Source organism: Anas acuta, chromosome 1 (genome assembly GCF_963932015.1).
Source record: "Anas acuta chromosome 1, bAnaAcu1.1, whole genome shotgun sequence".
Classification (NCBI taxonomy): domain Eukaryota; kingdom Metazoa; phylum Chordata; class Aves; order Anseriformes; family Anatidae; genus Anas; species Anas acuta.
Window position 1 is genome coordinate 97,790,022 of NC_088979.1, and position 27,525 is coordinate 97,817,546.

At 37.2% G+C, this 27,525-nt stretch overlaps 1 long non-coding RNA gene across 1 annotated transcript; it reads left to right on the forward strand.

The window, feature by feature from the left end:
• The first annotated feature begins 1,866 nt into the window (after positions 1-1,866).
• LOC137860043 (uncharacterized) lies at positions 1,867-27,299 on the forward strand. Its single transcript, XR_011098719.1, has 4 exons — positions 1,867-2,167; positions 10,263-10,385; positions 23,054-23,204; positions 23,988-27,299. It is a non-coding gene; the product is annotated as an uncharacterized lncRNA (long non-coding RNA).
• The last annotated feature ends 226 nt before the right edge of the window (positions 27,300-27,525 follow it).

Consider the following 27,525-nt stretch of genomic DNA (forward strand, 5'->3'; position numbering starts at 1 on the left):
AGCTACTGACATGTCCATAGAAGGCTATGCGGAAGAAAATTAGAAAGCAGGCTTTAAAAGTTGGGAACAAAATAAAGGTGCTCATCACACCTGCAGTGTATAACTCAATATCTTGGAGTTACACTTGAAATATTTCACTAAGTAATATATTTGAAGGAAAACATGTTTTAGATAAAAGTTGTAATTTTCACAAAACAATGCACACTTCTTGTCAGTTTTGTTGTCAAATACATGGATTTGCTATGAAGATCAACAGGAAAAATATCATCATTCAGACAGAATTTACTATTAGTTTTAAAAGGTACGCTAATATCTGAAGTCTTATTCTTGCACAGAAACTAGGTTTCTTCCAATCTGTCTGCAAACTTTATAAAACTTGATAAAACTAAGGCTTTTTACAGAAGTCTTTTTTCAACCATTCATGGTTTGTTTTTTTGTGTGTGAGTTTTGTTTTTTTTTTGATTTGGTCTGGGTTTGTTGTTTGTTTTGTTTGTTTGTTTGTTTGTTTTTGTGGTTTTTTTTTTTGACCACAGCTTTTAGTAGGAAGAGAATAGATTTTTCTCAAAACTTTTCATACACAAATATATATATTTGACTAAAATTAAGTGTTACCTTGAAGAAACATCTGTGGTAATGGACTCAGTTCAAAACTAACAGAAAGGAAAGAGCCTTAACATATTTTGTAGCATCTCCACTTTTGCACACTTTTCAGAAACTTGCATGGACTCTTATTAAAATCTGGTATGTTATCTGAGCCGTAATAATACATGTGTTTCTTTTCCAAAGGGATTTCAAGTTGGTCTTATGTTTCAGGATTATTGATAAAAGAATAGTATTTATTTTGGGCAACAGTTGGGGCTGGACCATGTTGATAAGTGTTTGTATTAGATCAGTGTATTTGGGGGTTGGGTGATAGTTGCTGAGATTTTTTTGTTTTTTGTTGTTGTTTTTCTCTTTTCATTTTTAACTGTTTCTTATTCAGCTTTTTTAATGATAAGGCTTTTTCCATTATGTATTACAGATTTTATTTTTTTTCCAGACAACTTCTTTGTTGAGTTGCATGGAACAGCTGCTAGGAAATTACAACCCAGAGTAAGTGACTTGCACCCCCTCCCTCTCCTGTTTTTCCTCCATAGAAGGATAACTTTACTTTGAAAGCACAATGATTATTCTGGAATAAAGTAATATTTACTCTATGATATAGTGCTCCTGTGGGTGCAAGGGTATTTTGAAGTTATTCCTAAAGAACACTACTACAAGAACACTATTCCTATACCACTCCAGTTAGTTTTCCCATTCACCAGCTTTTCATGCTTTGGAAAAAAAAAGTCTTTTACCCTTTCCTTTTAAAGAAGAAAATACCTATGAGCAGGTGAAAAGGGGGAAAGTACAGCTCCTCAATTTAACAACAAGTCCAGCAGTTTCTTAAATTACATCTCATAAAAATTGGAGTTTTAAGTCTGTCTCACTCATCAACCTGTTGTGTTGTGTTTTTGTTTTCTTTTCTCAAGAAATATCAGATCCTTATGATAAAGTAAAGCAAGTGAAAGAGTGAGGAAATTAGTTGACCAGTTGAACTGTCAGTCCACAATGCAAGAGGAAAGGTTTTGCTTCTTTGAAAATGGCTGTAGGTGGAGAAATCCTCCATAAAATCTTGACCCTTTCTCGGTTTATCAGTTAGCTATAAGGAAAAATGCTAACTGCATTTTTTTTTAGTATAGCTAGACTTTTTTATGTTGAAATATATCTGAATTTTTGTGTAAAGAAATCATGGGATGTAGCATTAATAAAGCTGTAGATAAAAATCAGCTTCATGTTCATGGTGATTTTTCAGGTGTTGTCTGTTTGATTTCTCCAGGACTTCCCCTCCAGATTTTGTGCCATGACAGCTTTAAAGGTTTGGTGATGCCAGCACCACAAGATGGTGCTGATGGCTGTCTGTCTGGACATGTTATTTGGCTTTGAGGGAGATCAGTCATGAGAACTTCTTATGCAGCCAGGCATGCAAAGTATGCATGCTCAATAAGAGATCAGCCAGAGGCCTGTAATACCTACGAGACCTTGGCTACATGAGCACTGAGAGAAATTGCCAAGCAGACTTTGGAAGCATCACTATAACCCATAATTTGATGAGGCTAGAGAATCCTGAACATTGGCTCAAACTCAGGTAAAAAGCAGTAAGATATTTAAAAAGTCCTTCAGTTACTGAAGTCAGAAGACTGTTTAATTTCTCCCATTTGGGGGTGGATTTTGATTCTGTCATGATTCTACTGATCTCTATTTTGTTTCTTTCTGTTCTCCCTTGCTTCCTGTAAACTGGATTAAAGGCTAGTATGATTGTTACATGAGAAAGACTGAATTCATCAAGCACCAGATTAGGGTCAGAAGGAATTTCCATTAAAAGTAAAATGAAAATAACCTGAGGAAGCCTGGAAAAGGAGCTGAGGGGAAGGAAGGGACGGTTGAACAATGAGATATTTCTCCAGAGCATTTGGAATGGATCACTCTCATATTCAAACAATAAGCAAATCACTCTGATATTGCAGTTTGGAAGACTTTATTCCAATACAGTTTCTGAAATTCTCCAGTGTTCTTTCTTAAGGCATGTAATGCAGCATGGAGAGGCCATAATTTCAGGTCTTATTTTGCTGAGAAAAAAAAAAAAAATCCAGGATGCAGAAATGTGAAAGGAAACTGAGACAAAAGGCACCTACGTTTTATCCATTTCCACAGGAATTAAAAAGATTCAACCTCTCCTTTCATTGTGGAGGCTGAAGGGAGGATGAATTTGTTTTTCTTTGCTTGTAAATAATTGCATTCATAGGTTCATTTTTAATGATTTTCTGTGATGTTTCACAGATGAGTAATTAACAAATATCCCTTTAGCCAGGTATGTTTTAAATAAAGATACAGCCTTTAATTGTAATATTATTATATGGAACATTCATTCGAAAGAGACATGTACAATCCCTTTAAAGCTCACTCATTGCTTTAATTTCCTTCAGCGAAGCTGTGGCTTAACCAGGAGACACATAGAGAGAGATACTGAACTATATGCCAAGCTGACCTAAACTAGCATAACTTCATTTATTAATGATGCTGTAGTAGTTTGCACTAGGTGAGAAACCAGCCATCCAGTGTGATCAAGCCATCATCAGCATACTTTTCAATTCTCCATACTCATCCTTACACCATTTCCACAGCAAACTCTAGCAAATAAGCCAAGGAACATATTTCCCAGTATCATGTTCTAATATGGTCATTGTGGTTCAGAACCTGGAAATGCAGGAAAGCATAATTGAGAATATGGTCTGCAGGAGAACAAAGAGTCTCTGTTACAGTTACTGAGTGAAGGAAAACTGTGAATTTCCTAATGTTATTCACTTCAAATTATAACCACAAAATATTAATAATATACTTTTTCCATTGTTTTTTTTTCTATTCCCATTGAGGATTTTCAAACAGGGTTCTTCCTGGATATTTCAGGGACCAGATTTTGTTGGAGTATCTATTCTACACTGCACAATACATGGCACTTACATGAACGGTCTTTTGCATCTATAGTATGTGCAAGCAGGAGTAAGAGACAAGTTAATACTTGTTTTATATTATCATTTATGTTATCATAATCTGGTATACAGTTAAGAAAGTACCTACAATTTTTCTCTCTTAACACCTGGCATTTTCTGGCAGGGTAAAGTGTTGAATTTGGCCATTATAAGAACTGCACAAAGGAAGTTTACATGCATTTGTAGACTTTACTAATGCTGAATGATCTGAAATGTCTTTGGTTCTTGGTACTATATCTGTGGCTCAAGTGGAAAACCTGGAGGGAAAAAAAAAAAAAAAAAAGGAAAGAAAGAAAGAAATTTTGAAGAAATAGATTTGGAACTTACTGATCACTACTGGTTTCAATTTGTCTGAATAAAGAATTCAAGTAAACAGAACTGTAGTAAAAGTAAGAACTGAAAAAAGATGTGGTACATTAAAACCAAGCATTATTGAACATTGGCTCTTATCTCTCAAAAATATAATAAATCAGTGACTGATGAAAACAGAAAGCTCATTTTACAGATCAGATTAAGCAGTCAGTAAAAATTTATTGCTTTTGGATTAAAAGTAATCACGCAACATTTGTAATCAACAGAAGAAAAAGTAAATGTGATGCTTCTTACCAGGAAGGAGCTGAATTAATTGTTCTATTTATGTACTTTGAATCACACTAATAATTCCTAACAAAGAGTTATCAGGTCACAGATGTTATTTTTTTTTTCCAATATTTCTACCCCATGCATATACTTTTGTTTTCAAAATGAAAAACTCCTTTCTGGCAAAGTTAGTATTGAAGAAAGAAAGCATAATGTTTCATTTTAAAGTCTGATAAGAAGCCAGTTTAGGGACATGACTGCAGCACATTATGCTGTGAACTCGGAGACCTCAGCTGTGGAATGAATCAATATGGATTCCTCAGCACAGGGGAAGGGTGGGACCCCATTGCTTCATTTTCAGCATCCCTGGCAAAGAGTGCCTGGAGCAGCCTTCCTCTTGGCTCCAGGGAAAAGGCACTAGCAATGTCAGCCTTTGGAGAAGAGGAGCAGAGCTCATCAGAACGCTTAAGTTAAATAATCAATTTCATGAGAAGCAGAGCTAATTCAGAATAAAGAGGTGCTCACTGGCATGAGTTAGTGGCCATACAATGCATCTTACAAATAAAGTAACACTGTGTGCACCATGTGTCTCTTGATGGAAAGGAGCTTTCCATATTTACAGTCCTACTCTTTGCTTTTGTAAGTCAATAGGTGTGACATTTTTATGGTCCTTTCTTGACCTATATTGATAGGGGGATATGTTGTGTAGCAATTAAGAGAACAACGTTAAAAGGAGCCGGGGGCGTAGGAATTAGCATTTCAGTTTTTCAGCTGAAACCAAAGAAAAGTGAATGAGGGAATAAAAAATATTAGTATTAAGGTTAATTTTTCTTCACTGAGAGACTAGCAGATATAAATGAATGAGTTCTGCCTGAAAGGAAATTCAACAGGTGACTATCAGTTCAAATTTTCCTATTGGATTACAACCTCTGTTATGGAAATTGAGGACATACATGTAAATGTAATTACTCTGGAATTCATGAATATGATGACTCCACATGATTTATTAAGAGGTGGAAAATGAAACATTTCTGCTGACTGGCTTATTTTGATTGTGGGTGCAAAATTCCTTCTCTGTGTTTAAAAAGCATTTGAAAAATGTAAGATAGCGAAACATAAGCTTAGATGTTGTCTGGTGAGAAAAGCATACAAATGTGATTCCATACCAATAAAATTAGGATATGCATCTAAAGCACCAAGTGAGTTACCTCTTTAAAACAGCTTAACATGTGTTTAATCAGAATGGCGTTTCACTGTTAAGAGCTATGGGACCAGATCACTGGAGCCTTAAGGAAAATCAGAGTTTGAAATGTTTTCACTGAGGTGAGTTACAGCTAGCTTGGGGAAAAATATCTGTTGTTAATGGGTGTTTCTTTGTTAGTGTTTTTTTTTGTTTGTTTGTTTAACTCTAGTTCAGTTGAAATCTCTGTCTTCCTTTGCATGGTAAAGTAAAAACTTCAGAAAACTTTCATATCGAATACAGGGCAATTTACTAGCTTGACTTGATTAATAAACTACATAAAAACAATGCTGCCATGAAGGACGTATGACCACTGCATGAAGGAGTACTTGAATTAAAAATGAACGCAAACACCTGAGTATGAACCAAATACTTTAACTGAGGTTAAAGTGTTTGCTTATGGTCTAAAGCTTAGCATGATGATGCAGGTTCTTGGGAATCAGCTTCTAAGCAATCACAATGGTTTTCTCTGTATCCCAGGAGCTCAGCAGGTACTTGCAATAAAGAAAGAAAGAAAGAAAGAAAGAAAGAAAGAAAGAAAGAAAGAAAGAAAGAAAGAAAGAAAGAAAGAAAGAAAGAAAGAAAGAAAGAAAGAAAGAAAGAAAGAAAGAAAGAAAGAAAGAAAGAAAGAAAGAAAGAAAGAAAGAAAGAAAGAAAGAAAGAAAGAAAGAAAGAAAGAAAGAAATTACACTGAAGTTGTGAAAGTACAAGAGCTATTAAAACAACTACGTTAAGTAAAGTGATGGACGTATTTTCTGTTTCCTGTTATCAGAAAATATCACACATATGATTTTCAGATGATTCATGGGAATCCACTGATACAGGCCTGAACATTTAAGATAAATACGATTTGAAGAATGTTATTGCTCATTTGTTGCCAGTTGGTGGATCCTCTGTATGGATGGACTGTCCTTGGACCTTGCAACTCAAACTGCAGAACTGTATTCTGCTACTGAAATAAAACTCTGAATAAGCAGGGACTTTAACATTTTTATATATACATATAATTACATAAAATATTTCAGATCAAAGCAGATGCAATAAAATCAGAACATGTATGTCAATTGTCAAGAGTAGTTTTGTTGGCTTACATGTAAAATGGAATAACTGATCTTTTGCTTCCATATTTACATAGTTATCAAGGTATTAATATCAGCAGATGTAAAACAAAAATAAACTCATTTTTATTAATGTACTGAGTAGAGAAAAAAAAATGATTAAAACATTTATTATGTTAGCATATACAGACTCCAGCTGACAGACAATGATCTGAAGTGCTGGAAGCTGCACAAATGCTCAGTAAAAGTCCCTGAAAGATCTATTTTGAAACATTTGATTACCATTATGTGGCTTTTTCACTATAGTTTGTTTCAGAGAATGGAAAAAAAAAGCTGGAACCCACTTCTTTCTTATGCACTGTAACAATCAAACCCAGTTTGGGAGAGATGGTGTTTTGAGTGCCTTGTTAAGGTTTAGACAGCATAACTTCTTCATATAGAGGAGTCCAAGTCTATCATGGATCCACAGACTTATAAAGCTGACGAGGTAAAATGGAAATGGCAGGACAAAGTGAAGAACTGATACCCGCAGTTAACAGAGAGGAACAGAAGGTTGGCCTCAGTAGCACTTAAACAGGTTTCAGTCTGACATGTTGAAACCCCGGGACTACTCACAGCAGTGAAGTTAGGAATTTGAATAAGTATTTTCAGGAATGGAGCCTGAGCTATCTACCCAAGAAAAAGCCTTAGGAATTAAAAGAAAATATCAATCAAGTTTGTTGTATCATAATTAAATTATTGTCTCAGAACAATCTATTTTCTTTCTGAGAATATTTTCAAGCAGTTGTTTTTTGAGCAATTTTGTTTGTATGAATAATCAGTCTTTTGAAGCATGGCTCCATTGTAAGGTCAAAGTTGTTTTTTATACTCTCCAAGCAGCTGAATTGCTTTCTGCTTATGTAATATAGATGTCAAGCTGCTTGAAATACTTATGCACTTTTGTGACTGTTAAGAAAAAGAAGCAAGTGCTCTCAAGTCCAATTGATTTAGTCAATTTGAAATTTTGTTTCTCCTTTAAAATGAATTTATAAGTCTCACCAAGCTTGTACTTGTGCAAAAACTACCTTTCTTACTAACAACACATAGTAATCACTAAGCTTTTAATAATGGCTTTTTGTCAAAATTTAACCATGTTCACATTGGAATGACAAGCATTTCCTTATTTTTAGTGAGCTAATTTCAAGCAATTAGTAATCTTCTCTGAATTTAATTTTAATCTGACGTGCAACCGAATGTTTTTCATCTTGTGAAAACTGTAAATGTAATTCCAGTCAGAGAGAATGACCTTTTGGTCACACTGAAGTTGTTAAGTTTTTTCCCGTTGGGATTATGTACATTTTGTTGTACAAATAATAATAATGGTAAGGCTAGGCATAACAAAAATAGTGTATAGCATTGTTTCAGTTGAGATGTTTAGTGGGTTCTTCTGTTGGTTTTTGTTTTGTTTTTGTTTTGCGTTGTTTTGTTTTGTTATCCAGATATATAAGGCTGCCTATATCCACTGACTTGTGTAAGCTTGGAGCTTGCCTGTTACAGAGCAAGACCAAATTTACAACACATCTTCAGAAGTAGTCTTGTACAGCCCATGTATCCTTGGTCAATTTGATGTCTACATAATCAAAAGGCTCGATCTAAGCTAATCGTGTCTATTGTTAGGGGTGCAGACCCAGCCTCTGTCAAATTTCCATCTAACAGTGGTTAGACTGCTCCCAATCATACAAGGCTATTCAGTATATCACATGGAATTACTGGCTCAGATTTCCACTAGCTCAAGGATATTTGCACAATTGTCTGTTGTTCTATATAGGTAACTCTTAGGTTTTGCATTAAGACAGTAAATATTCCCCACCCCCCCCATTCCCAAGTAACGGAACTGTAGATAAACAGAACTAAGAAGTTTTTTAGAATCTCATAGGTATCTATCTCATAGATATCCCCACCAGTCAGAGTTGGGAAAAAAAAAAAAAAACTTTATATCCACATTCACCTTCACCTTCACAATCTGATCTACACAATGTAAGTGCAAATTACATTTCAAGAGAATTTAAGACTCACCTTTTACTAGAGATCTGAACATTTAATCTCATCAATGATGACAAAAATTGGAAATGCTTCAGTAATCTGTTTTATTCATCTTTGTCTCATCTTCTTAGGATAGGTTTGACTCTCACAGGAAACTAAGGAATTTGAATTGGAAACTGCCACTGCCAAATTTCTATGTTGTAATTTGGGTGGTTCCTGTTCTCTTCCTAGTTAATGTTCAGCTCAAAATTCATCTTCTTCATTGTTACACAAAATCTCCCTTTTGATTTGGGAAGTTATCTATCAAAGGAGTTTAATTTCATCACAAATAATCTTATTTGGCAAGGTTGGTATTCACAAAAAAAAAAAAAAAGTATATATTTGGTAGCTGAATTGGAATTAAATCAGAATGTCTGAACCATATGCACCCATTTTAACAAACTATTATCTTTTTTTTCATTTTCTTTGAAGAACATTTCTTTAGAAAGCAGATTTCTTCACAAACTGAGGCTTCCTATCAAAAGGCTGTAGATCTAAGAGGAATGTTGTATTTGTATAACAGCCTAAAATGTGGTTCATTTCTTGGCAGATGAAATACAGAAGGCCATATCTATCCAGTCTGAGAAGTCCAAATAAAGAGAATCTGCCATAGCTGAAAGTAGTTTTCAGGCTGTAGAAATAAATTAACTTCAGGAGTAGAAAACTGCTCAACAACAGTGACAGGATTACAGAATAAGCAAACTCACAAACTGATAAAACAGCCTAGTTGCCAAAAATAAATTAGAAAAATCAATTAGAGATGGAAGAGAATGAGATATGTGTGGATATATTGAAGTAACAGCTACAGAGATAGGAGAGAATCAGAATGGAAAGTAACATTGGCTGGATTTATACCTTGAAATGAGGTGTGCCCACATTTAATTACCTAAATATATCCAGTACAAGCAACATTTACATTGTTTGCCTTGGTAGTTGCCTAAAATACAGCTGAATATACCTTGAAGTGTCTCTGAAAAAGGGTGTTTGGGAAAGCCTGGCTGTGAGAAAGAAATATACTTATTCCATGAGCTGATGATGTAAACTGTTTATTGGTATTTAATCACCACAATCTTAAATCCGAAGAAGGAACCATCAAGGAGGATGAACCAAGATAAACTGGACAATCAGGAAAGAATTGAAGAGTAAGGTGACAGAAATTAAAAAAGAATATATGCTCAAAACATTTACAGGCAACAGAAATGATGGTTTGGGTGCTGATTTGAGAATTGTTGGGTTTAAGAAAGTTGTTTGGCTATATGAAGTGAGAAAGCAGCCTGGTGTTGCCAGAGAATAAAACAGAAAGAGCAGAAAAAGGAGAAAAGTAAAATGAAGGATGATATTTTAGTCAAACATCTCATTAAAGGAAGAGAATTGGGAGGGGAATGGAAACATAGAGGAGTGTGTTTTTCTCTTCAAAGCAAACAAGAAGTTAATACAATATAAAAGACTTAAAAAAAAAAAAAAAAAAAAAAAAAGAAGAAAGGTCAACATTTTAAAGGGAATTTATGTTCCCATAGTTATGAGATTGTATCATGAATACAATTAGGGCAGGAATATTTCCCACTAAACCCAAAACTTTAAATGATAGTTCTTCAAATGTTTTCCAGTGTTTTATATTTCCTGTAATGGAAAATTTTATCCATCATTAAAGCCCAACTGTACTCTGTATTTTCCATCTCATTTTCTATTTTCTACTTTTTCTACTGAGTCTATATTATTATTTAACAGCATTCTTGATTTTCATCTTCCCATCAGTCCTGAAGAAATATACCAAGTTTCCTTTCTACATTTTCCTCAGAATTTTAAGACTTCTTTCCTGTGTGTAGAGTACAAACCCAGAATGCTTGCCAAGAACTTAAAGAACTACAAAAAAGAGAGGTAAGGAACAGACATGGCCCTTCTGTGCTCTTTTCCTTCTCTCTCTTTATCTCTCTCTCTCTCTCTCTGTGTCAAACTGACAATAGAAACGTATGTCTTTCTGAAGTCTTTCCCTAATATCTCTAGCTGTGACTACTGTGTATTCTGTTACTGGTTATTAATCCTATTAAAGTATCATCTTATAAACCTTAGTTAATACAAATTCTCTGTTGAGTTGAATACAAAGAGATGCTTGCTCTGAGAAAGTCCCTTCTCCAGACGGTTTTAAGTAAACTAAGGATGGAAAGGGAGATTAAATATAACAGTGAGTTAGACTCTTAGGAATTACAATATGTGTGTTGTCTCACAAAACCAGTCCTGATGCTTCAACAATATTAATTCTGGCTTTCCTTGAGCACAACACATTGCATTCAACTCACACATTCTTCAGTAAACTGCCATTCTTTACGATACTTTGGCTGTTTAGCCACTGTAAATCGTCAGTACAGGCATTTCTTTTTCCTTCATTACATACAGAAAATATATAGCACACAGGAACCACTCTCTCAGCAGTAACAGAGTCCAGAATATTACACATAAAGGGTAAATTACTTAGGCTGCTATATTGGCTCATTGACACAAACATCTAGCTTGTATCTCAGTTTTAGGCATGAAGAAAAGCAGCTGTTCATTATACCATCAACAGATATGTTTTGAGGGCCTTTATATGTTACTTAGTTTCGCTGTGGAATTTTTTGTGGATCCTAAGAGTTTATATGGGTTCAGAAAGAAACTGATTAAAATCCCAGAATAAAAAGCCCACTAAAGATCATTAAGCACAAGAATATTAGTGTAGAGTTAGGGAATCTCTCAGCTACAAACTGTTGGAGGCTGCAAGAGCATCCTGGGGGGGGAAGTATTCTTACATACCCATTTTTATGCTCTTTCCTACACAATGGGCAGAATAAAAGAATTTTGGACAAATCTTTGATGTCATCTAGGAAGGCTATTGTTATGTAAAGAACTTCTCCAAATGGTGAAAATTTGCATGAAGGGAAAATGTAAAAAATAAATAAATTGACTCTTTTCCCATCCTCTACTACATTTTATAATAGGCTAATTTCAGTTGAAAATATTCAGTTTTCAAATACAGTTCCTTTAAAGTAATGAACTAAATTTTCTAGTTATTTTTAGGGAAAAAAATAATAATAATAATTGAAAGTCATATGGGATTCTTTGTTTCTAGGTTGTTATTTAAATAAGCCTTTTAGGAATAGCAGAACCAAGCAGAACTGTGCCATCTGCTACTCTCTGACCTGCTTTCCTTTTCCCTATCTGGTCTGTTCACTTGCTGTTATTGCTGTCAAATGCCCCTAAGCAAGCTGTCAAAGTGGGTGTTAGTGAGCACAATCAGGTATGAAACTGCAGTGACACAATCAGAGAAAACTGTAATATCAACTTAGAAATAGAAGGTAGTGGTAAAAAGAGTCACTCTGACTTACTTTTATCTCTATCATTTATAGCATCCACATCCAAAGCTTGAAATGGAAATAGAATTAATCTCTGTTGGATCTCTCCTTCACTTCATTCCTCAATTAGCTCAACTGTTTTACTTTTTTTTTTTTTCACAGTTAACTGCAGCCATTTCCAAGACTTACTTTGATTAATTACCTGTGTTTGTGTGTTTGATTCATTGTATTTTTAAAAGGTTTTACTTAAGTTCTATGTAGCGAGATCTTCTATAGAAAAATGTAATGTTAGAAAGCTTATCCCAGGAGCATGCAGGCTACAGAATGTTTAAAGTTACAAGAATACTTCTATGGACTTATAGGATTTCTGTAAGTTGACATACACAAAGTGTGCTTGTCCTTTTGTCTTCAAGAGTTAGCATGGTTAGGTAATCCATTTTATCTGGCACCTCTTTTCAATATTGAATCTGCATGAAATCTTCCTAAATTCTCTTTATGTTTTTCCAAAAAATAATGTGAGCTTATTTCAACGTGGTCTTTTTAATGTTTGGAATGTGTTTTCATTTTCTAAGTGCTTTTCAAGGTTGCAATTCATTAACTAAGAAAACTCTGAATACAAATGCAAATCTCAAGAAAAGAATGAGTTGAGTGAAAGTCCACGTGTGGCACGTGCTTTCGAAATTTGAGATCTTTCGAACCTGTTTCCTCCTAGATGCTGTTTTTGCATGCTGTAACATGAATTTCTTACCTTTGGCAAAGTCAGACAGATAAATAATGTCACTGAAATGAATCTCTAGCATGTGTAAGCATGAAATTTCTATTACTATTCCCATTAACTCAAAGTGGTTTCTGTAGCAGAGCTAGGAATGAAGCCACACACAACACAGAGTAAAGTTAAAGGCATATGTTCTGCATTTTCTCCAATGAGTAGTTTTGTGCATGAAATTTTGTGATTAAAGACCAGATAGAGGATTTGGATAAAAACTGGATATGTTGGCCTCTAGCATGAACAATTCTCTCCATGCTTAAACTATTTACTGCCTGTGAGAGCTGACTGTGCAGGAACCAACTAGTCAGAAACTGGGAATCCTCACTGCACAACCCAGGAAAACATTGCTGTCCTGCTGTTAGGCCCAGTAACTCTGAGCTCAGGTGTTCATGGACTCCTCCCAGGGATACTTTACTGTTGTGAAATCAGAAGAGAAAAGATGACTGTACTCCTATCTGCATATACCTACATGTGTGCAGCTCACAAGCTAGGATATTAGTTTTGGCAGTGGTAAAGATGGGTTTTCAGATAGAGGTGATGAGCAGATATCTGGGAAAAAAGAAGGCCTTAACATCCTACAGTTTTTTACATTGCTGAATTTAGGTTGGGGTCTTGAGCTTTTTGATTAGTTCCCATCCCATTTACCAAGGCAGTAGCTGAAGCAACATTTTAGTTGAAGCATTCGGACAACAAATTTCCTCATGATATGCAAAAACAGGGCTGAACACAAACTCAAAAATTTGTTACAGGAACAGGGAAATTAAATTTTCAGCTTGCCAGCGTGAATATATTCCCACTGAAACAAAGTTGAGCTCCACAGCCACTGGGGGAAAAGGTAAGCTTAAACCAAGAACAGTGCCCTGGAGTCAAACTGAAGAGAATATTCAGCCACCCTCTTAGTAGAGTGTTGTCTGAACATGTCCAGTACTCCATAATACTGAACACACCATATACTTTAAAAGAATAACCCAAAGCTAAGTCTGTGTATTCAAACACTAGCTGCACTTTTTATCTTTGCATAGTTTTGAAGAATAACAGAATTAACTATAATATTTTTCAGTAATGAATTCAAGTGTAGCTAATCAGTCCATTATGCAATAAACTCAGTGTTTAAAATCCTTAAGCATGCCAGTCTAATTTTGACAGTTTTTTTTCTTCAATGCATTTTTCAATTTCTTTTCAAACCAGCTCTCCAGATACCCAAGTTTCCCAAATGCTATTTCTAGTGTAAATTATCATCCTTTCCACATTTAGACACTGGAGATCAAGCTTTGAATAACACTCATACATAAAGAAGGAGAAATCAAACTCTGGGAGCCGCAGAAAATAAGTATTTAAACTTTATCTTAGCAATATATTGGGGTTAATTAAGAAAGCATTTATGGAAACTTTCTTTGCTTGGAAGTAGAAAGAAATTGTCATTTCAGTAATACCTCAGGGAGGAAAGAGGAAATTTTCTTTCAAATATTTCTTTGGAAATTACAAAACGTTGTTTTTAACCTTTTCCTCAGCATTTGCTAATGTCCATAGGAGACAATTTCTATGATCTACTCTAAAACTGATCTCTCTCTCTCTCTCTCTCTGTCTCCTAGAATAGTTTCAGATAGACATAAGTGACAATGTCTGTACAAAAGACAGATAAATTTAAAAAGGAAGTCAGATTGGCCATGGAAATCATTTGGACCCAAAATAACGTTTTCTCAGATATTTCTTTATTATTTTGAACAAGTGGAGAACGTCTCTGTTTAGAGGAAAGTTTTTAAATATCACCCATAGTGAAATTAGTTCAAATACATTCATTTTTAATTATCTTCCACCCTTTCTAGTTGTCAAGAATAACATGCAGATGACACAGTGATATAATAATTCAGCTAAGGTGTAAACTCTCAGTAAAATGGTGTATGGGCTTAGGCACTATGTATTTAACATTGCTTTGGAATTTATCATGTAATATGGCTTCCTTACTGGGAACTCTCAGGAGTAACGTAAAATTAAAAATAAAAAAGCAATGAGATGGAAACTGTTTTACATTTCAATTCTTGTAGATTATTTTCTTAAAAAAAAAAAAAAAAAAAAAAAAAAGTTTTCACATTTACATTTATTTACATTTTACTTTTCCATATAATACAGTTCATCTAAAATTCAGACTGTGAGTGCACTGCTAGTTGGAGAATTGATACAAGCATATATGCAATACCTGAACAATCCCAAACTAGTAGTTATTTCATAAAAACCTTACTTCTAGCTACCTAGTATATTTACTTCCAAGGCCTGATTCAGACACGTTTGAAATGCTTTACAGCACCCATTAGCAATGGGCAGGCAGATCTGGGTTTGCAGGGGACTTTTATCCTCAAGCACAACTGAATGCCTGGTAGGATGCCCTCACGTACCAGGTACCCATGTGCAGGAAAGTGGATTAATTCAAGGGAATTCTTATCCATTTGTAACTCACAGATTTCTGAACAAATACAGTCAAACATGAGATTATTCTGGCCAAGCCAAACTGGCCAGACATAAACCAAAATGCAATAATCAGTTAAAAATATAAAATAAAAATGCAGGTCTCTGCAATACATTTCAGTGGCTCTTTGAATTTCTGTGATTCCTGAATCAGAGTGCTTTCTAAAATCAGCTACTTTTCCTTTGCTGTCTTCTAAGGTAATAAAAATAAATCTCTTCCAATTACTTTAAAATACTTATTTATGCCATATCTGAGCAGCACTAGGTGCATACAAAAGCACAGCAGGTTTCCATGGTAAAAACAACTATTCAGTTATCAGCATCTACGTATCTCTGTATCCAAGAACAGTTATGGGAATATGATGCTGTATGGTTCAATAGCAAGTTTAGTGCTACATTAGTTTCTGTACTTCTTCTGTATTGGGTAGAGTTTGGATAGGAGTGTGAGTTCTCAAGGTTGAGTGATATTTCTTGTTGTTCTGAGGGTAAAGCACTTTTAAATTGGGCTAGGAGAGGAAGTAAGTTATTTTTCCTATGTAATCACCAGAGATGATCATCAAAACTGATCACTCAAATTTTCAGTGCTTCTGTATCAGCTGACATTTCTTCTGAAATAGATGACATTTCTTCCATAAAGGTTTCCCATGGTCTCTGAAAACTCATAATGACTCTGATTTTACCATGTTAATATCATGGCATTTCTCTTACTTATTCTGATAAGATTTTAATAGAAAGAAACAGTTTTGTATCTATATAATATCCTCATCTTAATCCAGACTCAGTATACCAAAATTTGTGTTATACATGCTGGAATGAAAAGACAATGTTTTATAATGGTGTTTCATCATGGTTTCATCATGGTAAAATAAGACATTACAAAGGAGTCATTGCCCTCACTCTCATGTAGTACTGGCAAATGTGAAAACAAAAGTCCAGCTGGAGCATTGGAGCAGTGCATGGAGCCAGACAGAAGTTTAAACATGCCTTGTTGGAATCAGAAAGAGAAGAAAAGTAGCTGTATGATACACTGATCCAGTAATTTCCACGTTTGGTTTGGCCACAATTTCACTACGATAGGTTTTTTCTTTGCCTCCTGGCTGAGACGGTCTTCTATCATCTGTACAAGAATGGAGGCCACTCAAAACAGCAAATATAATTGGGTCAAGACATCTAAGCCCTGAGGCAGGATTCAGGCCCAAATCAAAAGCACATTTGATTACACTCTACCACCATGAGGCCACTGCATTCTCATTGTTGTATAATTTCTACTGATTTATCACTGTATTGGCTAGAATTTTAAGGCCTAGAAAAGGTTGTGTACATACAGATATACGAGGTAAAGCACCATATTCCAAAAGAGCCAGTATAACTGAACCTGACACTCTTCAAAGTCTTAGTATTGTATAAATAGATATATTAAATTAAGCCAGAGAAAGCTGAAGTAACCGAAGGAAAATCCATCCAATTCTATAGTCTACAGTTTAAGTGGGAGCAAGGTGGTGAAAGACTGAGAAAGAAGATGGGAACTAACTTGCTCAGTGACAGGACAGGCACACCTGTGGAAGCAGGTTTTGTATTCTGTAGGCGTTGAAGGCTGGTAGAGCCTTTCTGTCTGTGGAGTTTCTGTGGGGACAAACTTCTGTTCTTTCCATGCAAAGATTATTTTGTCAAGGGCATATCCCATGTTATTAGTCCCCTATGTATTTTATTCACATGAAAAGAGGGTGGGTCGTCTGTTATGTGATGCAGATCTCTTCTGTAAGGAAAGTGGGAACAGTATCTGATGTTTGCAAAACTCTGGGTGATCAACTGTTCCTAATTTCCCCAAATTGTTCCATTTTCTAGCCCCTTTTCCTTTGTTCTGTAATTAGGCCCACATGTTTCTATTTTTAACTCTTCTAGTCCTCAGGCCCAAAACATGTTTCTGATTGTAGATGCTGACCTTCTTTGAACCTTTCCCTCCCTGATTCAGCTGCTGGGTGTCTGAGCACTGAACTACTCCAGTGGCATGTGTGTTTTTGCCGCACTCTCTCTGTGAGCCGAATTCATCATTTTTTGTGCTTCCACCACCTCAGTACCCCATCACAGCCTGCAAGAGAGGACAACTTGTCATAGAATCATAGGATCATAGAATAGTAGAATCGTAGAATTACAGAATCAGAATGGCTTGAGTTGGAAGGGACATTATAGACCATATACTTCCAACCCCCCTGCAATAGGCAGGGATGCCACCCACTAGATCAGGTTGCCCAAGGCCTCATCTAACCTGGTCTTGAACACCTCCGGGGGTAGGGCCTCCACAGCCTCTCTGGGCAACCTGTTCCAGTGCTTCACCAACCTCTGAGTGAAGAATTTCCTCCTAACCTCTAATCTAAATCTCCCCTCTTTTAGTTTAAAACCATTCCCCCTCATACTGTCATCATCTAATTGAGCAGAGTTGCTCCCCATCTTTTTTATAAGTCCCCTTCAAGTACTGAAAAGTTGTAATGAGGTCCCCCTAGAGCCTTCTCTTCTGCAGGCTGGACATCCCCAACTCCCTCAGCCTTTCTTCACAGGAGAGGTGCTCAAGTCCTCTGATCATCTTTGTGGTCCTCCTCTGGACCTGCTCTAACAGCTCCACATCCTTCTTGTGCTGGGGGCCCCAGACCTGAACACAGTACTGTCGTGGTTCCGCTCGTGTGGGCAGCTGAGCTCCACCACAGCCGCTCTCTCACTCCCCCTCCTTAAAGAGGAATGGGGAGAAAATATGTGAAAAGGGCTCAAAGGTTGAGATAAGGACGAGAAAATCATGCAGTAATTATTGTAATGGGCAAAACAGACTCGGCATAGGGAGATAGTAAGATTTATTGCTCATTACTAACAAGCTAGAGAAGTGAGAAACAAAGGAAAGAAACCAAAAGCACCTTCCCCCCCATCCACCCTCTTCCAACTCCTCCCCCTGAGCAGCGCAGGGGAACGGGGGAATGGGGGTTATGGTCAGTCTACAGCACTTCTTCTCTGCCGCTCCTTCTCAGTCACTCTCGTCCCCTGTGCTGTGGGGTCCCACCCACGGGATGCAGTCCTTGATGAACTGATCCGGCGTGGGCTTCCCACAGGCAGCAGCTCTGCCAGGACTGCTCCAGATATGGGTCCTTACCACGGGGTCCATGCCTCAGGAGCAAACTGCTCCAACCTGGCTCCCCCACGGGCAGCAGCTCCTGCCAGGTCACCTGCTCCTGCATGGGCTCCTCTCCACGGGCTACAGGTCCAGCCCGGAATCTGCTCTGGCAGGGGTCTTCCACAGGCGGCAGCCTCCGTTGGTGCAGGGCCACCTGCTCCACCGTGGTCTCCTCCACGGGCTGCAGCGTGGAACCCTGCTCCACTGTGGTACTCCATGGGCTGCAGGGGGACATCCTGCTTCACCATGGTCCTCACCACAGGCCGCAGGGGACTTCTGCTCCGGCGCCTGGAGCACCTCTCCCCCTCCTTCTACACTGACCTTGGCGCCTGCAAGGCTGTTCCCCACTCCTCTTGCTCTCCCAGCTGCTGTGTGGCGCAGAGTTTTTTTCCCTGTCTTAAATATGCTCTCACAGAGGGGCAAAACAACATCGCTTATTGGCTCAGCTCTGGAAAACCGTGGGGCCCTTCCCAAACATGGGACAGCTTCTAGATCCTTCTCACAGAAACCACCCCTATGGCCCCCTGCTACCAAAACCTTGCCACATAAACCCACTACAAGTACTCCAAGTGAGGCCTTACAAGGGCAGAGTAGAGGGGGACAATCACCTCCCTCAACCTACTGGCTACCCGTCTGTTGATGCAGCCCAGGATATAGTTGGCCTTCTGGACTGCAAGAGCACATTGCTTGCTCATGTCGAGCTTTTCATCCATCAGAACCTCTGAGTCCTTTTCTGCAGGACTGCTCTCAATGAGTTCTTCTCCCAGTCTGTACTCATGCCTGGGACTGCCCTGTCTGAGGTGCAGCACCTTGCACTTGGACTTGTTGAACCTCATTCTGTTCACATGGGCCCACTTCTCAAGCTTGTCCAGTTCCCTTTGGATTTTATCCCTTCCTTCTTTGGTATCAATTGCACCACTCATCTTGGTCATTCTTGTTATCTGAAAATTTTCTGAGGGTACATTTGATCCAACTGTCTATGTCGTTAATAAAGATATCGAACAGTACGTTTGTATGGGGGCAGGTGGGACTGCAGTGATGGAGGCCACTGTGAAAAAGTTATCATGCTCATGTTGTCAGTAGGTATCACAGAACTAACATGATCTGGGGCCTTCTCAGGAAGAACAGAGATTCAGCAGTTTGAGGTCCTCTGAGTCCATGTAGTATGTGAGTGTTTTCGCTAGCATTTTTCTATGTGTAGCAAAGAAAGGAGAATTTGAACATAAATGGAGTATCAAAAGGTAACTTTGCCAAAGAGAAGCATCTGACAGGAATAAGATGAGGATAACTAAAAAGGGAACAGCTGAAATCATAGCAGAGATGAATACATAAAAGTAAAAGATAAGAGAGAAATTGAGAAAGACTACAATGAGGGGAGGAGCGGAAGTACCAAGTACAGAGGAATAGCAGCATTACAGTGAGCATGAAACAAAGCGACACTGGGAAGAGAAAGGGAAAAGGAAAAATGTAGGAAAAAGAGATGGAAAAATAGGGGGAGGAAATGGATACACAGCAAGTGAATGAAATAACCCTGCATTTTTCTTTGGAGTAGACAAAACACCTGGATAGTTTTCAGGATGCTCAAAGGACTGTTCCAACAGCACTGCCAGAAGTACCCCTGTGGGCTTGGGTATGTCTCCAGGAGTTATAGTCCCAACCATTTTGACAGGTTAGATGTGCCTTTGTGCTGGGACATCTGGCTCAATAGCAGCTGATTTAGAAATCAGCAAGTACAGTAGTGTCTGGGAAGGATCTAACCATATGTATCATCAGAAGTAGGAAAACTGGGAAAGCAGAAAAGGAAACCCACAGGACAGTTAATCCAGTCTCAGAAGCTGCATGGCCCCGTGCTTAGCATTACTCATCAGTCTGTGGGAGGAGTGCTGAAGTTATATTTTTGTCTAAGAGATTATTGGCTGAGGATATTGTCACTCCTGTGGGGAGGCTGTGTGTGTTTGGAGCACGCACTTGGGCCAGACTGTCCCGTCCCATTCCATTCCTGCTGGTCATGCAGCTGCTATGATCTTCCTCGTAAACAAGTTGATTATTTGTTTTGTGTTGCGTTTTTTTGTGTTTTTTTTTTTTCCCTCTTTTTTGCTTCCAGATCCTCATTTCTTTTAACATAACAGGAAGGATATCAGACACCTTTGAGATTTGCATTTTTTCCAGTTAGCATGTTTTTTTTCCTACTTATTTTTCATAGAAGGGAATTTTTCCAATTGCTTTTTCCTATTACTTTTCATTAGTCATTATGTCATTGCCTGTCTATAGCTGCTCATTATAGCCTTTTTACTTGCCTCCAATAGAGTATAAATAGTCTCTGTTTATCTGATTCGTACTCTTGTTCCTACTTAAAACGTTTTCTCTAACCTAAGGGATGTCTGCATTTCATATTATACCTCTGTTACAAAGATTACTAGTGAAGACCACAAAAAAATAGTCACTTTTATCTCATCTTGTCATATGGTTGTTAGCAATCCCCTCCCTCATTGCTGCCATTCTAAGACAATATGTGTCATGAATATACAGAGACAAAAAGAACTCTGATACATTTTTCTTTGAGAAACTGTTAAAGATTGACTCAAGCATGGATCTTTACGTTTAGCAAGTTGGTCTTATGCTTGGAGATATTTTTAGAAATATATATATATATATTAAATTAGAAAATAATTAAAAGTGTAGAAATTCTTGAAAAGACAATGTGAGTGGTAGGGGGGTTCTTTGGACAGAGAGAAATCACAGAAATGTTGTTCCAGGACAACCATTAGGATCTCCATGGAATCTGCATTTTGTATATACATAGTATATGTATCTAGGTTATATATATATATGAGATGAATACCAACTGTTTGCTTAAGATGAGCTTCAACGCATTTCTTCCAATTGTTTTATAGGATAAAATGGTGTTCAGTGTCGCATCATCTCCACCTCTGCATTTCTGATGTCCAGTTAAGATCATATTGCACTAACATAACAAACCAAGTAGAAAAGACAAAACCTTTGTATCGTGCATCTTTGCATTATGATGCACATGGTCATGTCATAAGACCTAAAACACATATGTATCACTATCTGAGGAGCCTAATTTAAATCAAAGATGTAGCAATTTTTTAATGAGAAATGTTTGTATTCCACTCTGCCAGTCATGGATTTAGACCGGTTCAAGGAGGATTATAGCTAGAGAAATTAGATTTTCAGAGCAACAAATGGCCAATTGTTGTATAATACCCAGTGCATTTCAGTAATAGTTTGATGTGTGTCTTTTGTCCCTTTGATTTTTTTTTCTGATTGGATTTTGGAAAGACATGAAAAAATTTGTTTAATAAGGCACATTTTTCTCTGAGGTATGCATAGAGCAATTTTTGCATTTATGCTCATTATATTCCTGTAGGTAGGAAAAAATCTACCTAAAAAAATGTCCCATTTTCCAGTCTATAAATCCAAGGGAGAAAAAAAAATGGATAGCAGTAGTTTGCTTAGACTACACAAATATTCTCAAAAAGAAGACAATATTTTAAAATTTTAGAACAGTTTTTTTCTTCTAATTCTTAGGCATGGTTCTCTATTCATGTTTTCTGGTAACAGGCTTACTACAGTGCAGTAAAGAAATGGGCCTGTGTGTGAAATGCTAATTTCCAGTGTGCACCAACTCATTGGTAATTTTGAAATAATGATCAAAGAATAAAAGATTTTATGTAGAAGAAAAAATGAGCAGGGTACAAATGTCATTGTAAATTATCCCCTTCTTACTTAAAGGAGAGTTACAGAGAATACATTATAGAGAAGATCTTATCAGAGTTTACAGTGAAAGGCTAAAAGGCAACAGTCATGACTAGCAATGAAAGAAGCCCTAGCCAGACAGAAGGAAAGACTGATTCACCATAACAGTGGCTGAGCACTAGCCCAGGGAGGCTGTGGCATCTCCATCGTCATAAGTTTTCAAAATTCATCTGGACATAACCCTGTGTAAATGTGTAACTACCCTTCCTTTAATCTGGAGTTTGGACTACCTGTCCTCCAGAGGTCCCTTCCAACCTAATTTTTGCTATGGTTTTCTGATTCTGGAATATCTCATTAAAATCAGTTCCTGAAGAATTCAAAATAGCAGTAGTTACAGGTTAAATTACAAACAGACTGTTGGATATGTTTTCCTTACACTCTAACAGTGCCATGTAATGAAGGGAAGGGATGAAAGGTTAATGTTTCACTGGCAACAGCTGGCATCGTGTAGAAAATGGTGAAAGTGGCTATTTTAGTTTGACTAAATGAGCTATTGATGTACACAATTACCCACTCCTAAAGAGATGTGAATTTCATGGGCACAATTGGCACATCTTGCATCACAGCTTCATATAGTATTTTCATGGTCATGCTGTCACTGGAAGACCCTATATGCTGGCAGTCGGATGCTGATATACAACATGGCTACCTCAGCCAGTTCAGGAAGGAGCTGCTTTACAGTGACAGTTGTGCTCTGTAGGGGCCCTCATGTTTCCATCTTAGCTCACCAGGCCTACCAAGCATTTGCTTCACAGATGGCTTGCACATGCATGACAAATCTAATGTATTCTGGGCATACTGTGTGCATGCAGCAGCCATTTGTCCTCAGCTTCTGGGTGTCAGGCAGCCTGGTTCAGCTCTTGCCCCAGCTGGCCTCCCTGCCATCTGGAAATCCCTGACACACAGGCAGGCGCTTTTCCCTCCATCACCTTTTTCCTACCCTTCTACTCCTTCCCTGTCCACCCGCTTTCAGTTAGCTACGCACTGTGGATGTTTTGGAGGGGTGAGTCCTTCATTTATAGAACATTAACAGCCTATGATCTTGGCACAGATAGAAGCTGGGAAAGGTGAAGGAAGCAGCTCCATGCACCATTTCCTGCAAGGCACAGCTGTATAAAGACTGGGTGAAACTTACTTCTGCACCACTGCTTACAATAAGAAATGAAATGCTACAACCGGTGTTTGCATTTTTTTTATTTAAGGTAAGCATGATATGGCTCAACTGCAAGTGAATGACTATTTACTGAAGAACAATTAATTATTTTTTTTTCCAAAGGAGGGAGCTCATCTTTAGTAAAGTCATATTACGAAACAGTCCATTTTAAATGAAATTTTTGTTACAGTAAAATATCCTGGTCCTGTAGTCCCATGAGCATTTTCTGGTCTTTTTGTGTTAAGCAAAGGCCAAGCCTGGATCTCTGCAATTCTTCACACTAAGATTAACATTGTTGCCCTACAATTAGACTATTTCATGTAAAATATTGATGACTGAAGAAAGGTTCATTATCAAACCAAGGTCTACACTGTCTTCTGTCAGCATGTACCCTGGCAAAGATCCCAGAGGCAATGCGAATTTTGTACAATTACATGCAAAAGCAGCTAAATCCAAACATGTGGTGCCTTCTCAGCTTTTCTGTTGAGACACAAGGACAAAGAGAAGGGTTAAATTCCAAGTCCTAGAACTGTAGGATAAACAAAGCAGGAATCATCTGATTGACTGTTCCATTTCTGGGGTCTTCCGGCAACAGGCATAATTTACAGTGTCCTCTGAACTCATCAATGGAAAATTGGCTCATCTGCCATTTACACTTGTGCATCTGTTATTCCATTTCTTTTGAGATCACTAACCAACATTAGAAATCTGGAATAAATGTGTACCTAGAAGAAGAAAGAAAAATGACTTACCAAGTCCTGACTGTTACTTGGAAACTTTTGCACATGTAACTAGAGAGAATATTGCAAAATGATCATGGTTTGCTTTACAGATTTCGAAAGTGAAGAAAGCACTTGAGTCACCACCAAGAAAAGAAAAACAACTCAAAAGGAAAAGACCACCTACAACTGATGAGGGGCCAGACACCTGCCTTTAATTGAGTGCCTAAAGAAAACACTATATGGCCACCCTTTAATTTGTAATGAGTTCTGACTTGCTTTGACACAAGCTATGTGAACTGCCATGTGTGCTGTTAGTTGACAGCAAAAAGGAAATTCTTATGCTGGAGCATGTTATGTGTCTGTGCAGACCTGAAGGATGGTCCAAAATGTGAAAAACAGAATAAAACCCTACTTGGCTGAACAGAAAGTGTAGAAAAAGTGTGGTACAGGATAAACTGAACAGGTAAAGTAACTGTTGATTGAAGGGCAATAATGTGAGCATCTTTGTCGCAAAAAAAAAAAAAAAAAAATCATTTTGCGTCTTTCTCCTCCTTCCTGAAGCTAACGAGGGAGAACATAGTGATTTTATCTAATGTGGAAAAGTACATTACTTGTTTACCTGCTTGGAAATTAAGGAAAAACAGATGCAAGAATACAAAAGGTCAGCCTTAGCCCTTTTGTTTTGTTTTGTTTTGTTTTGAACTCAGGCTGCCTCCCTTCATCTATTTCCTACAATATTGTCTTTCTGATACTTACTCCTGAAGAGTTTATCCTAAATATATCATGGCTAGGATCTTAACCCACTCTGCATTCCTATCTTTCTGTTACTGCTAGAAATATTGCTACCCTCCTGCCCTACTGAATTACAAAAGCGCTGTCATCTGTCACTGCTTTCTTCATCACCCCACACATCTAGCTCTTTTTTGCTTTCCTCTCAAACTATTTACAAGACATTCTTGTAAATGTCTTGTAAAAAAAAAAAAAAAAAGTACCTAAGCAGCTTTTCTGCCTTCCAACTTCTCTCCCTATCGAGGCCTTCTCTTTTCTTCTTGAATGCATGAGTGCACCTGTACTTCCTGCCAAAATTGTCTTCATAACTCCTAATTCTGCCTGTCAAACCTGCCCCCTCCAGCCTTTCATTGCTTTCCCCTTCACTACTTAATCTGATCAAGCTATTACCAAAAGCCAGCAAGGCCTCTCACACCTCTGCTCTTCTCCTTGGCTCCTGTAACTGACTGCCCCTTCCCAGTCATTCGAACTACCCTTTTAGCTATCTCCCACTGTCATGCCTGTAGCAAATAATGACATGCTCCTACAAATAAGATGTTTTTAATACTACTGTTCAAAAAACATTATCTTCCTCTGAAGGTACTAAATAGTAACTGGATAAATGCTGTCAGTGTCTCATCTATTAATTAAATAATTTGCTATAATTTGAAGATACACTACTTTTTAAGCTAGCTGCATCACATAATTCAGACAGTGAGACTACTAATTTGCATGCCATTATTACTTCAGTCAGAGGCCTGTTCCAGTCCTTCCTTTTGCTGTTGCTACGTTTGGCATCATGATCTCAAATATCTTTTCCTGTTATTTTGTATTTATAGTTATTGTTGTGTAATATATGCTACAGGTAGCACAAGATAAGGAAGGGGGAGGTAGTTCCTGAGAGTGAAAACATGACCGTAGAGTAAACATCGCTGTGAGAGAAAACTTAACATTAGTTAATTGACTTTAGGTCAGATATGGATTTATTTGCTTTACAGTTTATTTTGTAAATTCAAAATCCCTGAAAGAGTGCAAGTTTTCATTTGATACAAGGATATTTGATCCTGGACAATAATGTTACTTTATCATAATTTGCACTTACAGACTTATGTTGAATTGCTTTGGACTTACTTCAGAGAATGAATAATGTCAGCTATTCATCGTATATTTTGCCTTACATGATAAGGGTTTTGGCTAAGTACCATCATGACATTTCTGGTCTGAAACCACTCTTTCTTTAAACCAGAATCCATCAGACCATAGTAGTATGGAATCAGGTTGTAGAACAACAGTAGCCTTATTTTTGTGTAATTTTAGATACGTAACAGCTCCTGGATGACTCACTAGTATGTTGATGTTGTTGAATTAACAAATAAACTTTTAATTAGATCTGTTTGGGAAGATCCCTAGGTTTTACAAAGTTGCACTGGAGCTGGAGAAGTTATTCTTGTTATATATTTAGGTGTAAATTAAAGCGTAGTTCATTTAAGGCTAAGCTTTGAGTATATTTCCATACAAAGCAAGAAATATGAGCTCAGGTTTTTAGAGTGCTTTGTATTTGCAAGTGCTCTCATATGGCTAATTAGTGTGCAAGAGATCTTCAGTGTGCTTGATATAAGAAACACAAACAGGTCTTTCATCATGCTCATTATACAAGAGTAATCTTTATATCAAGTACCAACTGATAATGTTAATAGCCATGATAAAACACAGTATAATGAGTAGTGCCTTCCAACAAACTACAGTAAATCATGCAAAGCAACTGACTTAAAAGGGATATTCCTCATCCTTTCATTACACTTTCACAAAGCAAAGTTGAATTTTTAGTAAGCGTACAGTGCAGGAGGCCTTGAAAAGGAGGAAAATTGGGCTTTGCATTCTGCTAGATGAAGATTGCTTAATCTTTCAGAACTTCCCAGCCATGGGCAGAGATATCATTTTACAGTGACTATTGTATGAGAACAAATGCAAAGGCTTTTAGATAGACTTCTGTGTAGCAGTGATGCCAGACACTATTTTCTTCTCATCTTACGGCATTAAAAGATGATGTAAAACAAGATGTAAATGATCTTGAATTGTCCGAAGCTACTATAGGGTCATTTTAATTAAACAGAAAGGGTTATTTTAAAAATAAAGGATAGACTCTTGAGAATTACAAGATTGGTTTAATTGAAAGATATCAGGAAAAAGAATGTTATCTTTAGTTTGATTTTCTGTCTTTTTTTAATGTCAGTTTTTTCTGCTGCTGCTTTAGCATTTGGTTAGAGACAGCTCTCCATTTTGTTTTACTACCATTTCTTCCAAGAGTAAAATTGAATAAAAAAGAGCTTTTAGAACCTAGAGTAGGACAAGCATTATAAACAAAAGAGCTTTTAGGAAGGGTCTGCCATTATAGTTTTCCCATTTTTGTTTCTGTGAGATATGGAAAAGGAAAATACTTCAAAAATTCATTCCATACAAAGAAAAAATAGCATGAGGGTTTCAGGTCAGATGGGCTTCAGTAACTGACAGTCCAGTGAACTCATCTGAAATTCTGCTGCTGAATCCAATAGAATTAATGTTGTGATTTGTTTTAGATTCATTCCACATTTCATTTTGAACTATTTTAAATTTTTAACTATCGAATATATTTTAAATCAAAATAAACACACTAAGTCCCATAAAATTTTTATGCCTTTTTTGTTTTTTAATTTCTGTGAGAGACTTTGGGTGTATCGCAGTGTCATTGTTTACCCTGACTATTCTGAAAACAGAAATAGGTTAAAAAAATGTATTTTTCTCCAGTCCACGCTGACAAGTTTTGTTGTACCAGATTCTTCCATTAATGTTTTTCCTCTGTCTTCCTCTCTTCTCTGTGCTATTTTCCATTTCCTGTGGCAC